Source organism: Aethalodelphis obliquidens, unplaced genomic scaffold (assembly GCF_003676395.1).
Source record: "Aethalodelphis obliquidens isolate GAN/ISIS:26980383/991018 unplaced genomic scaffold, ASM367639v1 scaffold149, whole genome shotgun sequence".
Classification (NCBI taxonomy): domain Eukaryota; kingdom Metazoa; phylum Chordata; class Mammalia; order Artiodactyla; family Delphinidae; genus Aethalodelphis; species Aethalodelphis obliquidens.
In genome coordinates, this window is record NW_020838093.1 from 148,849 (window position 1) to 165,943 (window position 17,095).

Sequence of the window (17,095 nt, forward strand, 5' to 3'; positions counted from 1 at the left end):
AATTTTATTTTGAACTTGTACATCTGATTTTGGAAAACATTTCCATGGTAGATTTAGTTTTAATTTGTCCTACTTCAGTGCAAAAATTCTTGGATCCCTGAAGTCTTCCCAAGTTCCTTTTACCTTTTTTGTAACAGTGACTCTTAAATTTTAATATGCATGAACAGTTTGTCAAAATGCAATTTCTGATTAGTAGATTTGGGTCGGGCCTCAGATTCTGCAGTTTTACTAAGCTCTCAGGTGATGACAGTGCTGCTGATTGATGGACTTACACTCTGTGAAGCAAGACTTTAGATTACAGAATTCTTAAAACTCAGTGGAATGAGATCTCAAAAGCAGGGACTAAATGGATTAATAGAGGAAAACTTTTTATAAGGGGACATTTAAGAATAAAAAGAATATGAATAAAAACTATCTTAAACCAGGACTTGAGGGCTTTACTGTGGAGAAACACTGACAGGTTTAAAACAAGGAGGAAGTTGGTCAGATTGGTTTACTATCACTCCTTTCTTGCTAAGAACAACACACAAGGCACCACTGGCGAAAGTGCCTAGATAGCTACAACAATTCCCTAGCCAAGTCTTTTTTTCTTTTTTTTTTGGCCATGAGGCATAGGGGATCTTAGTTCTCCAACCGGCGCCCCCTGAAGTGGAGGCGCAGAGTCTTAACCCCCGGACCACCAGGGCCCTAGCCAAGTCTTTGTCTCTGTCTCGACCTCCCTCTCTCCCTCATGGCAGTTAAGTGCAAGCTGAGAAATTTCAAGCATAGATGACAGACACAGTCTTTTTTTTTTTTGGCAGTGTTAGGTCTTGTTGCGGCACACAGGCTCTTCGCTGTGGCATGGGGGCTTCTCTCTAGTTGTGGTGTGTGGGTTTTCTCACTCTAGTTGTGGTGTGCGGGCTCCAGAGCGTGTGGGCTCTGTAGTTTGCGGCACGCGGGCTCTCTAGTTGTGGCGGGCAAGCTCAGTAGTTGTGGCATGCGGGCTTAGTTGCCCTGCGGCATGTGGGATCTTAGTTCCCTGACCAGGGATCAAACCCACATCCCCTGCACTGGAAGACAGATTTTCTACCACTGGACCACCAGGGAAGTCCCACAAACACAGTCTTTATTTGAGATATTATCTCTACAGCCGACTTATGAAGCAGGTGCTACTAACTATCCCTATTTTACAGAGGAAGAAACTGAGATTCAGAGTTGTAGTAATTGCCAAGGTCATTGAGCTAGTTAATGAGACAGCTGGGATTTGAGCCCAGGCAGTCAGGGTCTCGAACCCACATTCCACTTCAGCAGAAGCTTCCTCAAGTATTGCTCTCAAGAATTCTATAACATAGCACAGTGTGGTGTGTACCAGGCATCTAATGTTGTTGGATTTCACTTTGGTGCGATCATCAGGATCCTGCTAGGAACGTAATTATTGTTTGTAGAGTCTAAATCTCTTCCAGAAGTCTCAGGTACATCTGTAGTATAAGTTTTCTACTTGTACTGTCTCCACATCTTTTTTTTTTTAAATAAATTTATTTATTTTATTTATTTATTTTTGGCTGCATTGGGTCTTTGTTGCTGTGTGCATGCTTTCTCTAGTTGTGAGCAGGGGCTACTCTTCGTTGCAGTGTGTGGGCTCTAGGCGCGTGAGCTGCAGTAGTTGTGGCATGCAGGCTCAGTAGTTGTGGCTCGTGGGCTCTAGAGCACAGGCTCAGTAGTTGTGGCGCACAGGTTTAGTTGCTCTGCGGCATATGGGATCTTCCTGGACCAGGGCTCGAACCTGTGTCTCCTGCATCGGCAGGTGGATTCTTAACCACTGTGCCACCAGGGAAGCCCTTTCTCCACATCTTCAGCTTCCATTTACCCTTCAACCCATTCACATCCAGCCGGGCATCTGTCCTCATCACTCCACACTAAGTGACCTTTTTAAAGTCCTGGCTGTCTTCCTTGTTGCCATATCTAATATATGCGTTCTACTCCTTATCTGACACAGCCTCTCAGCAGCATTTGACCCAGCCCTCTAGTTTTTCTAACACTATACTGTTTTATTCTCTGGTGTGTCTGTTCCCTCTCCAGTCTCCTTTGCTACCGCTTCATCCTCTGTGGGTCTCTAAATGTTGTAGTTCCAATTTGGTATTGTATCATGTTAACAATTCTGTGTCAGTCTTTATTTCTTCTCTCATTCTTTTCCCCACTCCTTCATCCCTCTCTGTTTATACTCATGACTGTAAATACCTTCTTGATGATGTAAATGACTCTCAAACTTACATTGTCAGCCCAGGCCTCTTCCCTGAACTCTAAGTTTAGAACTTCCTTGACGTCTCCACCGGCATATTTTATGGGCATCTTAAACCTCTCATGTTCAAAACTAAATTTGCTTGTAAGGTATAAGCAGGAAAACTAAGCCCTGTAACCTGTGGAGACTGGGCAGATCTTTTGCCAAAGAAAAGGTCTTTTCCCATACAACACTGAACACAAAGAGGATATTTATTAGTTACTTGTCCAAAGTTAAAATATGGCTCTCAGAGAAATGTGTGTGTGTGTGTGTGTGTGTGTGTGTGTGTGTGTGTGTGTGTGTGAAAGATTTGTTTAACTTATCAGTAAGGGAACAGACAGATGGTAAAGCTCACCATTTGAAAACAGAGACTTACAAAGTCTGCCAGGAAAGACATGCTAAAAAAAACTTGCTAGATGAGAGACACAACTAGTTAATGTCCTATAGGGCAATAAAACTATAGCCTTTGGGGATATCTTTTCTGATGGAGAGAAATCATTTTCCTCTCTATCAGACAAAAATCTACAAGTTAACATTAACTTCACAAAGTCTGTGCTTGATTGATAGTAAATAGCATAGCAAAAGTGGTCATTTCCCTAGAGATTTAAATCATCCTTGAGCAGACCTGTTAAGATAGAACTCAAACATGACATTGAAAAGGTACACATGCTTCTTTTTGCCTTATTTCCATGTTTTGGATGATTTTTTTAAAGATGTATCAGAATCTTTACACACTATTTCTTAAGCACACAGTTTATAATGGACAGAGCTTGAATTTTGATTCTAAAGCTTATATTCTTTCTACCATATTCCTTTGACACATACCTTTTATTTAGATGCTATAAAGATTTTCAGGTTCTAGGGCTGACAACTGAATATCCATTACCAGAACCAAGTGCTCTCAGAAAGCTGAGCATTGTTTATGGATTTTTTTCAAGCCTACTCTCTTGGGTCCCATTGAGTTTTCTGTTCCCAGAGACCTAGTAAGTATTTCAGGTTTATATCATTCATTTCCAAGGTTACCCAATGTTTCATTTTTTGATATTTATTTCTATGTACATATCTAGTCTTCTCAAGGAGACTGTAAGCCTCTCAGAAGGAATTTTTCCTTCTAAATACATTGCTGTAATTACAGCTCCTTGGATATGCTCTACAACATTCAGTAAGGATTAGCTATAATGAACCCATATATACATGAAAATGAACGCTAAAGAAGTTGAGTCAAAGGAGACATATTGTAAAGTAAAATAATATGAAAAACATAATGGACAGAAGGAATCTGAATTTAAACTAGAAGAGAGAATGGATTTGTACTGATATACTAAGAAAGATTTGTAATGATATACTAAGAAGGCCATACTTAGCCCTGAGGAGAATTCCTAAGAATAGGAATTTCCAATGATACCTCCTGGAGGAATGTTGTTTCATGAGCAATAATTTATTCATTTAGCAATTTATATTGAGTGTCTGCTATGTATTAGCCACTGGGATACAGCTGTGAGTAAGTCAGACATGGCCCAACTTCATGGAGATTATAGTGTACTGGGAAAAACTAGTACTAATTTTTCAAAGAGAATTAACTTACTATTAAGAAATTATTCTTAAATAAAAAGTTTCCTTAAAAAAATAACATCCGACAATGTACCTGACCAGTACTCCTCAAACTGTGAAGGTCATCAAAAATAAAGAAAGTCTGGGACTTCCCTGGTGGTCCAGTGGTTAAGACTCCGTGCTTCCAATGCAGGGGGGCTGGATTCGATCCCTGGTCAGGGAACTAGATCCCACATGCTGCAACTAAGAGCCCACACGCCACAACTAAGACCCGGTGCAGCCAAATAAACAAATAAATATTAAAAACACACACACACACACACACAAATAAGGAAAGTCTGAGAAACTGTCATAGCCTATGGAGACATGACAATGAATAAACATAATATGGTATCCTGGATGGGATTCTGGAACAGAAAAAGGACATTAGGTAAAAACTAAGGAAATCTGAATAACTGTGGACTTTACTTAATACTAATAATGTGTTGAAAGAAATGAACACATACTGGTTCATTAACTATAACAAACGTGCCATTTTAAAAGTAAGATAATAGGGCAAACTATGTTGGGAATGAAAGTCTATGGGAATTCTGTACTATCTGCTGTATTCTTCTATAAATCTAAAACTATTCTAAAAAACAGTCTAGAAATTTTCAAAATGCTTTTTCTATAGATAAAAAGAAAAATTATTTATGATAAACACTAAGAAGGCAAAAAACTGGTGTTTCTTGTTAAGAGTCTCTAAAAGTGGCAAGAAAAGGCTTCCTGGGAAATCACATAAAAGCTGAAACTTGAAGTTTGAAAAGGAGTTGGACAAGAAAAGAGGACATTAAGATCCTTCTAGGCAGGGAATTCTAAGCCTGAGAAAGTTAAAGCAAATGAGTGTGACCCCAGCAAGAGCCCTGGGCAAAGATGATAAGATGAGGCTGTGACTGCCCCAGATAGGCCTTGGATACCAGGTTAAGAATTTTTTAATTTATCCCCAAATGAAAGAACCATTTACTCATGAACCAGTATTATCAGCATGCCTATGTGAAGCTCTGCTAAGCACTGGCCCTATAGCAGTGAACAAAACAATAAAACCCCTGCCCTAGGAAGCTCCTTGCTTGGTCAGGCCATTCAAGATGGCTGTTCTCTTGCTCTCTGTACATACCCTACTCACATGACTGACCTTCCTACCTACTTGCCCCAGGCCCAAGCTAGTGATTGGGTGAGGGGCGGGCCCCTCTGCTAGTTTCCCTGGTAGTCCATGAACCAACATGATGTCAATTCCCCCTGTAACTGGCAATCTTACCCTCCCCCCAGGAGAAAAGACTGCTCCCACATCCCACCCGCTGTCTGCAGCAAACAGTGGGTGTCGCTTCAGGACATTGCTTCAGACATGTTAAATTCACCCCCATCCATTAAACCATTGATGTCTCTGTTGCTGACTCCAGGCTCTTTCTTAACATCTTGAAGCTGGGCAAGTATAGGGTTTGTAGGCCGGCTGGGTGCAGCCCAGCACCCCCAAAATTGGTGGCGGGTGCTGGAGAGATTGAGCACTGAGGGCCTTTGGTTTTACTATGAGATGAAGGCTTTTGAGCCAAGGAATGACTTAAACTTCGTGCATTATTTATAAAACCTCAGTCAGGCTGCTACTTTTCCCTATAATCCACTCCCTCGCATTAGCCAAAGTGACCTTTTGCAAACAGACCTGGTCATTCTCCTCCCCTGTTGTTTCTCCTTGCAGAGAGACAAGAATCCAAACTCCTAAAATACTTAAAGAAACTAAACTCTAAAAAAATTTCAGCAAAATACGTCAATCTGAAAAGAAAATCTGATTATTTTCTAACAGGTTTTTACAGTATTTAATACTATTCTATAGTATTTAAAGCAGGGGTCCGGGGTAGAGTTCCTCTCCAGACTAAACCAATTCCTGAGGAATGCTGGAGGTCACTCTGAAGTGATCTGCATATGCAAACCAATGTCCTTTAGTTTATCTATTCTATCAAAACCTTGTCTTCAGTTAAAGACCTCACTCCTGTAAATGGGAAAATAATTTTCTTTGTATTCCTGAAACTGCATGTCACAAATGCACCAAATAAACATGTATGTGAAACATCCTCTTTATTTCTTCTATACTGACTTTATCTATCCTCCTACAACTCTACTTTGGGGAGATTCCTCCAAGAAATTCAATTTGATCTTTTTATATATAACTGGATTTGGTGGGTTTTAGGTCTGAGCACAGTTTACTGGAATATTTCTAGGAGACACACCAGTAAAAACGATGAATAAATGAATTTCATTTGTGCAACATAAAGAAAATTTCAGTATACAAATATTTAATTTTGTTTTTGGAATGCTTAAAATTTTAATACATGGGATTCTGGGAATTTATTAAAAAGAACTAGACAAATCTACATATAATGACAGGTTCAAGATCTATTATTAAAGGAAAAAAGTTCAGGACAGTATGTAATAATTTTAGTTTGAATATGTATTTTATATGTATGTCATATATGGTTAGAAAAAAGCCTTAACCATGTAACTATTGACACTACTTATTCTTGAGTACGAGTGATATATAAAATTTTAGTTTTCAAATCGTACACTTCTGGAATGTTTGATATTTTTTACAAGTTTGTTTCTAATTAGTTGTGAATCACAAAAAAATCCAGAATCTAATACTTATAAAGTATATAATACTTCAGTGTTTAAATTCATATTTATAGAAACTAACAAAATAGAACTAAATTATGACTATTGTAAAATAATGATAGTCAATGATTGGACTAAAACTTCTCTCTAGGTGTAAATGACCCATTTTATTTGGACTTCCAGATTAAGATGATCTATATACTTGCTGACAAATTATCAGTGATTATTCTAAAAAAAAAAAAAGTTATGCTTCAGTTTTGTGGGTATATTAAGGAAAAGTCTACCTCCTTATTATAATTCCCACTTCCGTCTTTAAAAAAAAGGGGGGGACTTACCCAGTTCCTGCTGATTTACTAACCAGCCCATCTTGGTACTGACCAATAGTTGCTCTGCTCACTGTGAATGGGAAAAGATGGATGGTACCTGACCACAGGCTAAGTTAGTTTGGCAGAATATCAAGCAGGAATGTCAGTAACTGAATATTCCTGAAAGATCACTGAAAGAGTTTCCCTCCCTCAGTGAACCACTCACCACATATAAGAATAAGACTATTGGAGCCTTGTTGGATGGATTTCCTCCACAAAGTTGTTACCCGAAAACTGGGTTTGCTTCTTGGTGGGTGTCAGGGCAAAAGATACAACCAAGCCAAAGACTGGAAGAAGTAATGATTTGTGAAATAAAAGTCATATTTTTATGTCAAGACAAGAGAAGTTTAAACAAAAAATCTTCTCAGCCCTTTGGACTCCTCTCTCCCCACACTGTGCATTGTATATCTGCATTATGCATCACCAACCTTCCCCTGGGAGGGGGAGGAATACCTGCTCAACCTTAAAGAGGAACTTCTAGCATCAACAAGACAACTCCTTAAAAGATAGCATTACTTCTTGATCTTGTAAGAGGTCACATGACCTACCACAATGACTCATTTGGTGTCCAGCCCTCTGTCTCAAAAAAGCTTATATAACAGTGCCTTGACTTCTAAAGGGTGGAACAGTTCTCAGAGCTTTCTGACATGCTCTTCCTGGGTTATAATCCTCAAATTTGTCTCGAATAAAATTTTCCATTTCTTTCTTAGATCGACTGATTAATTTTTCATCAACAGATTTATTACTTGCAGCAAGTAAGGAGAACACCAGAGATCTTTCCCAAAGCAGTGTCTCTCCAAACAGCAAAATGTGGAATTTTTAAGCTAAGGGTACATGCATATTTATGAAGGGGCTTGGGTGGTATATGCATATTCATGAAGGGGCTTGAGCAAGGGAGAATTCAGGCTAGAATTGGTGCAAAAGTCGACAGAGTCCAAGCTTTAGTTGATGGAAGTCAGAAAAGGTCAACATCATCATTCAGTCCTCCACCTGAGTGGGGCCCTCAGTTCCTGCACAACTCAGAATATCAGATTGTGATGTATACCCCTTGAGGGGGAACTAGGACTCTGTTTTATTGCTGAACTATTGCTTCCTGACTGCTTTTCTTTTGTTCCTCCATTCCCTCACTTCCCTTAAGATCATTAATTACTGAGACCCATTCAAGGGCAATCATTGTGGCCAGGCTTAGATCACAAAATGGCTTAGGCCCAAAATGGCTTCTCTTATGTCAAGAAAGCCATGCCTGGTTCTCTTTCTCTGGGGACCCCCTACCCTACCTGCTTACGAAGTCAGTGTCTCCTCCAGTAAACCTGTCCTGGCCCACACTGGGTTAGGTGCATGGATTGGCTGCCATGCATAATTAAATAAATCGTGTTTAGGACCACGACATCCAAGTACCAGGTACTAACAGAGCACATAGAGGCTTAGCAGGACTTGATGTAGTTCAGGTGGAGGCTTCCTGGAAGATGTGACATTTAAGCAGATTCCTGAAATGAGAACAAGCTGCCCAAGCAGAGTGGGTCTGTGTTGCAATGGGGGTAAGTACTGAGGCCCAGAAGAACCATTTAGGTAGTTGGAACAGCACGTGGAGATAGTCTGAGACTGGAAATGGCCAATGTGGTGGAGCTGATGAAAGGAGAGGTAGCAGCCCAGGTCAGGCAGCTTCTTATTGGACTTGTTAAGCCGTTCAAACATTGCCCTAAAAGAAATGTGAAGGCACTGAGGGGATTTTATCCCAGGAATGATGTGATCAGATGATCTGATTTGCATTTTTAAAAGTTGACTTTTTAAGGCCTCTAGATGAAGAATGGAATGTAGAGGAGCAGGAATGGGCAAAGGGACATTAATTAAGGCAAGAGATAATGGTGGCTTAATGCTTGTAGATAGAGTGAATGACAGAACTTTTGAATAAAAGTATAGGATATAAGGTCTGAAAAGTCCCCACAAATCCCTGCCAGGTTCCAGGTTTTATGTCTCAGTTAACAAGGCACCATGAATTATCCAATGCTACATAGCTTATTCATAGTAGAGATAGACTACAACCCAATTGCATTTTTCTCTTGCTACCTTTTTTTATGGACCTCCTCATATGACTCAGCAAGTTTTTGAATTTTAAAAAATACAGTGCTTTACTAAATGATGGATATATGAACTTCATTACACTAGTCTCTCTACTTTATGTTTGAAAATGTTATAATAAACAGTTCTATATAAAGCAGTGCTTTAAAACTGTTGGGGCATAGGTACAAATTCAAGGCCTTTGAGTCAGTTTAGCAATGGAAACAATTCCAGAGTTTCCTGGGGCTCCCATACTCACATGGTACCCTCTGGGCCCCAGCCTGGTAGACTCAGCTGGGTAGTATTTGGACTGATTGCCATAGTCATAGATAATGCCAGATTGCTGGACTCCATGGCACTTCCCTGGGGCAAGACATGGAACCTCTCTTTGAATCTTCTGTAAAATGGGAGTCCATACTATCAAATGACAAAGATAATACAATTTAGTAACGCGTTCAATGAACTGTGTTGAAGGGAAAACCATCCATGAATTGGGGATGCTGCTCACAGAGAGTGGATCCCTCTTTCCGAGGGGTTTTAGGCCAGATTGAGTTTTATAGCACTTAGAAGAGGCAACAGGAAACAGGGCGTGATTTCCTTATAAGCCTAGTAGGTCCTATTTTCCAGGGTAAGGTGAGCTAGCTAAAGCTCAGCTAGAGGACTGTGATCTGTGTGTGTTAGGTTTCCTTGAGAGTGCGGCGTTTCCTGGAAGTGCAGGCTGACTCAGGTTTAGATTTGTGACCTGGGCCGGGCTGCTGGGGCGGCCTCCATTTTCTGGGTCCCCATACATGAATTATCTTTATCCATACTTCCTATACAGGGGATATTGTGAGAACAAAGTGAGTCTGTGTTGGTCCCACATTCCCTAATCACTGAACGTCATTTTTTCTTAACTGTTCCTTGACGTTGAGTAATCAATGTCACCACAGCTGTCTGCATAAACCACCAAGAGTGACCACATAGTTGTCTCTTTTTGAGTTATATTACATGTTAAAAATAAACTTGAAGAAGTTCCGGGTTTGTTTATTTAAGCTGGGGACTGTTACTCATTTAATAGCTTCCGAATATAGAAAGCAAAGATAACAGTTTATATTCACTAAAACAATTATATGGAAGGTGAGTGAGTGGTGAGGTAATTCGATTGACTTTCAGTCTGAAACCTCTGGATCTTGGAGGGTGGTGGTTGACAGTTAAAGGAATTAGCTTTAGCTATTAATTTCTTTTCCAAATGGCTGGTGTGGCAGGTGTTCCTTAGGATTGTGATCAAGGAACTCTTCAAATAGCACCCTCTATTTTTTTTTTTAATTTAAAAAAATTTGTTTGTTTATTTTTGGCTGCATTGGGTCTTCGTTGCTGCTCATGGGTTTTCTCTAGTTGCGGCGAGCAGGGGCCACCCCTCGTTGCAGTGCGTGGACTTCTTACCGCGGTGGCCTCTCTTGTTGCGGAGCATGGACTCTAGGCACGCGGGCTCAGTAGCTGTGGCTCGCAGACTCCAGAGCACAGGCTCAACAGTTGTGGCACAAGGGCCCAGTTGCTCTGCAGCATGTGAGATCCTCCCGGACCAGGGCCTGAACCCATGTACCCTGCATTGGCAGGCGGATTCCTAACTACTGCATCACCAGGGAAGCCCCAGCACCCTCTATTTTATCTTCTACCCGGTCTTTCTGCACCATGTAGATTCCTTGGTACCCAGAAAACATTCAATTAGTCATCTCCTTATTTGCATTGGTGAGGGAAGATTCAAAAGAGTAAACCTGACACATTGTAAGTACTGAATGATTGTTGAATGAATGAAACAATTTATAAGCAAATTTGAGGCCTATAATTTAAATATAACATTATAAGCTGCATAATATAGAAATGCATATTGTAGAAAGTGAAAGTACCTTCCCATAAGCCCATTCCACAAAATAAACCTGGTTAATATTTTAACCACTAATTTTATTGAAAACACTGGACTGAATATACTTGTATATCTATATACACTAGAAGATTTTGTTGGGTCAAAAGCCTTGTGTGTTTATGTGTGTGTGTGTGTTTATTTTGGCAGTGCCAAGTTATTCTCCAAAAAAGTTGTAACATTTTTCACTTCCCCAAACATACTCTTATAAGATGTTCCAAGATTATTTTATTTTACTTTAAAAATTCTTATTCTCTATATTATAAAAGTACACATTCTTTTGAGAAAAATTAGAACAATTTGGGAACATACAAATTAGAAAATCATAGTATTTCCTACCCTCCATCCAATTTTGGGGGTTATTTTAGAATTAGACGATGATATGGTCAATATATTAACCTCTCAAAATCAATTTTAGTTTATTATTTTTTTCTTTTTCTCCCCAGCATATGTAAACAACCTATGTCACTCCTAAGAAATTCTGGGAGAGACCTGCCTAGGCCTCCGAGACCTCAGGCACTCTTGCTTTTCAAGGCCCTACCTGACATCCTACCAATCAACTTCAAATGCAGCCACATCAAATATTATACATATATATATATACCCATACAAAATGGTAATAATTGAATATTTTTCTCTTAAAAATACTTGGGTGTAAGTAACTTATGTAATTTGTCAGTTATGATTTCTCAATAACTGTTCTGCATACTCAGGATTTCTTGAGAAGTGAGAAAATATAGTCTGTAAGTTTTTAAAAATATATAATGACATTTAGTAAATGCTAAATTTATGAATTAAGTTGACATAATGTATTTGTAATCTTTCATTAAACCTTTGTCAACTTGTCTTACAATTCCTTTTTCAAAGCTTAGAGCATAGACCTTGTAGAGGTGGCTGATCTAGCTTAGAAAGAATCATACCAGAGCAGAAGGACAGGATTTATTCTTTCTACACAAAACTATCTGGCCCAGCAATTCTTCAGAAAAATACTGTGGAGCTTAGTCTGAATGAGGGAATTTTCTGGAGGATACTATTGATTGTTTGGTGGCAGACAGTGCAAGAGATGTAACAGGAAAATGACTTGGCTTTTTGCAGGCTTCCAATCAGCCTACAGCCCATGGCTATATCATGGTGCAGAGAGGGACAAAGAAGCGGAGTTTTCTGTACCAAGACTGATCTTCAGAAAAGTCAAGGCAACAAAGCAGTGTAACACCTAAGGCCAGTGGGTCTCAACCAGAAGAACTAGTGCCCCAGGTAAGTTGCCAGATTTATCAAATAAAATTATAGGATGCAACAGAGAAATATTACATGTGACAACCTTATAAAAATTATTTGCTATTTATATGAAATTCAAATTGAACTGGGTTGCTATGTAAGGCAACCATGTCACTAGGAGACATTTCCAATGTCTGGAGTCACAACTGGGCAGGAAGGTGTGCTACTGGCACCCAGAATGTAGAGGCCAGAATGCTGGTAACATCCTAGACTGCAAGGACAGTGACCCTAAATGAAGAATTATCCAGCCCAAGATGTCAGTGCTGAAGTTGAGAAACTCTGACCTAGGCTAACTGGTACATAAGGCATTTGCTGGATTGGCCATATATTTACATTTCAGTTTTTGAAAGAATAATTCTTGTTATAATAAAAAATTCAAATAGCAAGAAAATTATTATTTGAAAGCAGAAATCTCCTGTCATCCTACTTCCCAAATCACCACAAATAGTTTGAAACATTATTCCAGATAGTTTTTCAGACCAATGTATACCCTTTTTATTTTTTGGCCACACCGTGCAGCTTGCAGGATCCTAGTTCCCTGACTAGAGATTGAACCCAGGCCCATGGCAGTGAAAGTGCAGAGTCCTAACCACTGGACTGCCAGGGAATTCCCATATACTCTTTTTAAAAAATTAAAAACTGGTGCATACTATATGATCTGTTCTGAAATCTGCTTTTTAAAAATTGTACAATGTTAGATATCTTTTTATACCAATATACAGTACTATTTAAGCCATATTTATCTATATGAAACATTTATTTTTAAAAAAGTTTTTATTGGAGTATAGTTGATTTACAGTGTTGTGTTACTTTCTGCTGTACAGCGCAGTGAATCAGTTGTACATACACATATATCCATTCTTTTTTAAATTCATTTACCATATAGGTTATTACAGAGTATTGAGTGGAGTTCCCTGTGCTATATAGTAGGTCCTTATTAGTTATTTTATATATAGTGGTGTGTATATGTCAATCCCAATCTCCCAATTTATCCCTCCCCCCATTTTTTCCCTTTTAGAAACTATATGTCTATGATTACATCCAAAACCAACTCCTGCTGATGAGCATTTGGACTGTTTCCAGTTTTTTGCGATTGCAAATAGTGCCACAATAACCATCTCTCTCTCTCTCTCTCTCTCTCTGTGTGTGTGTGTGTGTGTATATATATATATATATATATATATACACACACACATACACACATATATATGTATATATATATTTTTCCCCCAAATATTTCTGTAGGGTAAATTCTTAGAAATGGAGTTGCTAGGACAAAGTGTGTGCACAATGAAGTCTTCAAGAGTCTACCCTCCCAAGCCGAATTACCCTCCCAAGAGGTGATACCAGTTTACATGGCAACTTAACCATGTATGAGCCTGCTTAGAGATTTCTTTATGAGGGTTACTAATTTATTTACTTTACATTTTTACCCCACTGGAACTGAAAAAGCAATGTAAACACCAGCAAATAAATATGTTATTTATTTTAAATTTATTTATTTATTTATTTTTGGCTGCACTGGGTCTTCACTGCTGTGCGCGGGCTTTCTCTAGTTGCAGCAAGCAGGGGCTACTCTTCATTAACGTGCATGGGCTTCTTGCAGTGGCTTCTTTTGTTGTGGACCACGGGCTCTAGGCGTGCGGGCTTCAGTATTTGCGGCACGTGGGCTCAGTAGTTGCGGCATGTGGGCTCAGTAGTTGTGGCATGCAGGCTCCAGAGCGCAGGCTCAGTAGCTGTGGTGCACAGGCTTAGTTGCTCCACAGCATGTGGGATACTCCTGGACCAGGGATCGAACCTGTGTCCCCTGTATCCGCAGGCGTATTCTTAACCACTGGAACACCAGGGAAGTGGACTTACCAAAATTACTTATCAAAATTAACAAGTTGCTCATTAATACTTGTTTCAAGACCGTCACCTTGCTATGCTCACCAATGCTATACTATTATATTATAAAGTCTGCCCATTCCCGACCAGTTCCCTGCCTTACCAGAGCAGCTTAAAGTCATCTGACCTGGGCCTGAAACCCTATAAATATCCTCCTCTTATTATTAAGAGTCTGTCAAGGTGCTGTTCCTTCTTTCTGCAGTATTAAACTTAGCTTTGCTTAGTCAACAAGTTTTTTGGTGGTTTTATGGGAGGTTAATGATTGACAGCAATAATCTACATCACAGGATTGTCATGAGCAGTGAATGAAATCAAGTCCTGAAAGCATCTCTAAACAGTAATGTACTTTCCATTGCACAGCAGACAGTGCCTAAGATGGTGCCCAATTATCACTTCCCTCCTCTTCCTCTTTCTTGAACTGTGCAGGCCTAATGTGGCCTGAGAAACTTAGAAGAGCATGGCAAAGAACTGACATTTACTGAGCACTTGACACAACACTGTGCCAGGCACTCTGGTAGGAGTTCTCCATTTATGACCTCACTTTGTTCTCACATTAGACTTGGCAAGATGTCATTATTATTCTGATTTTCCAGACTAAGAGATGGAGACTGAGAGAGGTTAAAGGATTTGCCTGAGGTCTAAGTAGCAAAGCCAGGATTCCATCCAGCTCTCTCTGACTCAGCTTGTACTTTCCCTCCTATTACTACTTTACTTCCCAGGCTTGTAGAGTTTTCACTGCAATTGTGGAAGGTCAGCCTGAGATTTCAGGGCAGGAGGCCACTCAGCTCCTTATATAAGAACCCCAAAGGAGAACATCACATTCTAGGGCAGCACTGATGAAATTGAAATATAATGCAAGCCACATATGTAATTGAAAATTTTCTAGCAGTCATAACTGAAAATAGTGAAAAGAAACAAGTGAAATTAATTCTTTAAATTTTTCAATTTAAAGTAATTATAGATTCACAGAAGTTGCAAAAATAGTACAGAGGGATTTGATGTCCTCCTTCGTCCACTTTCCTCCAATTATAACATCTTATATGATTATGGTATAATATCAAAACAGGAAAATTGATATAGGTACAATCCACAGGCCCTATTCAGATTTATCACATTTACATGCATATAGAGCTATTCCATCACCACAACAATCTCCTTTGTGGTGTCCCTGTATAATCAGTCACAAGCCATCCCCACAACCCCACAAACACACCCCCCTCTCCATTCTTAATACCTGGTCACATCTAATCTATTCTCCATATCTATAATTTTGTCAGTTTGAGACCATTACATAGACGGTATCATGCACTGTATTAGTTTCCTAGGGCTGCTGTAACAAATTGCCACAAACTGGGGCTTTAAAAAGAGAAATTTATTCTCTCACAGTTCTGGAGGCTGGAAGTCCAAAATCAAGGTCAGCAGAGCCATGCTGCCTCTGAATGGCCTCTAGGGTAGGATCCATTCCATGCCTCTTCTAAATTCTGATGGTTGCCAGCTTCCTTGGCTTGTGGCCACATCACTCCAATCTCTGCTTCAGTCTTCACACTGCCTTCTCTGTTTTCTTCTCTATGTATCTCTTATAAGGACACCTGTCTTTGGATTTAGGACACACCCAGATAATCCGGGATGATCTCCTTATTTCAAGATCCTTCATTTAAGTACATGTGCAAAGGTTTTAAGACAGCACTATGCTAGGCATGTGTAGCTGGAGCCCAGTGAGTGAGAGTGAAAAAAAGGAAAGAAATATAGTAGGAGATGTTAGGGAGAGAATAGCAGGAGGAGATGCAAAAATTAGAATACTAGTTGTTTAATGACTTAATTGTTGCTTGAGATCAAAGTATGGACGGTATATGTTATTAGCTATTAACTGACTTTGTGAGCATGGACTTAATGTCAGGAGAGATAATCTTCACATCTATTCTGAGCCAAAAAATCCAAGTGAACTATGCTTGTCCTAAACCTAGATTATGCATCTCTGTCAGATTCAGTGTCTCAGTGCTCTGCGGACAGTGTTAGGTAAACAGTGCCAATATTTCCCCCTTCATTTTCCTCTTTTCTAGATTACATGCAGACTATCTTCTTATGGAAACATTCTATCTTCTGAGCACAACATCGGAATTTAGATTTCATTTTCATCCAAATCAATACACTTGATTCAGTTAAGGTTTCACGGTGTTGATGCCGAAAGCTCCGCCGCTGTGCACCGGTGCTGAATTGAATCTTGGAGACAGAGTTTTGGGTAAAGTAGAAAAGAAGAGCTTTATTGCTTTGCCAGGCAAAGGGGGACACAGCAGGATTCTGCCCTTGAAAACTATGTGTCCCCTGAGCTTCCCTGGTGGCACAGTGTTTAAGAATCCGCCTGCCAATGCAGGGGACATGGGTTCGAGCCCTGCTCTGGGAAGATCCCACATGCCGTGGAGCAACTAAGCCTGTGTGCCACAACTACTGAGCCTGCACTCTACAGCCCATGAGCCACAACCGCTGAGCCCACGTGCCACAACTACTGAAGCCCATGTGCCTAGAGCTTGTGCTCCGCAACAAGAGAAACCATCGCAATGAGAAGCCCATGCACCGCAATGAACAGTAGCCCCCACTCACCGCAACTAGAGAAAGCCTGTGCACAGTAACGAAGACCCAATGCAGTCAAAATAAATAAATAATAAATATATTAAAAAAAAAAAGAAAACTATGTGTCCCAACCCAGGAGGATTTAGTGAGATGTTTTATAGCAGTAGTTCAAGGGTGGAGTTGTGCTGACAAAATTAGGGTGTGTGCAGGGCCTGCACTCCTCTAATCTGGTCTCAGGTAATCTTCTTTTTTTAAAAATAATTAAATAAATAATTAATTAAAAAATATTTATTTTTATTTATTATTTTTGTCTGTGTTGGGTCTTCGTTGCTGCACACCGGCTTTCTCTTAGTTGTGGCATGCGGGCTTCTCATTGCGGTGGCTTCTCCTGTTGCAGAGCACGGGCTCTAGGCACACGGGCTTCAATAGTTGTGGCACGCGGGCTCAGTAGTTATGGCTCGCGGGCTCTAGAGTGCAGGCTCAGTAGTTGTGGTGCACGGGCTTAGTTGCTCCACGGCATGTGGGATCTTCCCAGACCAGGGCTTGAACCCGTGTCCCCTGCATTGGCAGGTGGATTCTTAACCACAGCACCAC

At 40.0% G+C, this 17,095-nt stretch overlaps 1 protein-coding gene across 2 annotated transcripts in view; it reads left to right on the forward strand.

Moving 5' to 3' along the window:
- The window catches only part of LOC113616537 (DNA-directed RNA polymerase II subunit RPB2-like), a 150,914-nt gene extending 137,371 nt beyond the window's left edge, over nucleotides 1–13,543 (forward strand). Inside the window, exons 6-7 of one of the 2 annotated variants that reach the window (XR_003431323.1) lie at nucleotides 11,867–12,025; nucleotides 13,065–13,543. The gene's annotated coding sequence lies outside the window, so the exon portion shown is untranslated. The remainder of the gene's footprint in view (nucleotides 1–11,866; nucleotides 12,026–13,064) is intronic. The other variant, XR_003431326.1, reaches the window with a different exon arrangement.
- Nucleotides 13,544–17,095: the final 3,552 nt, after the last annotated feature.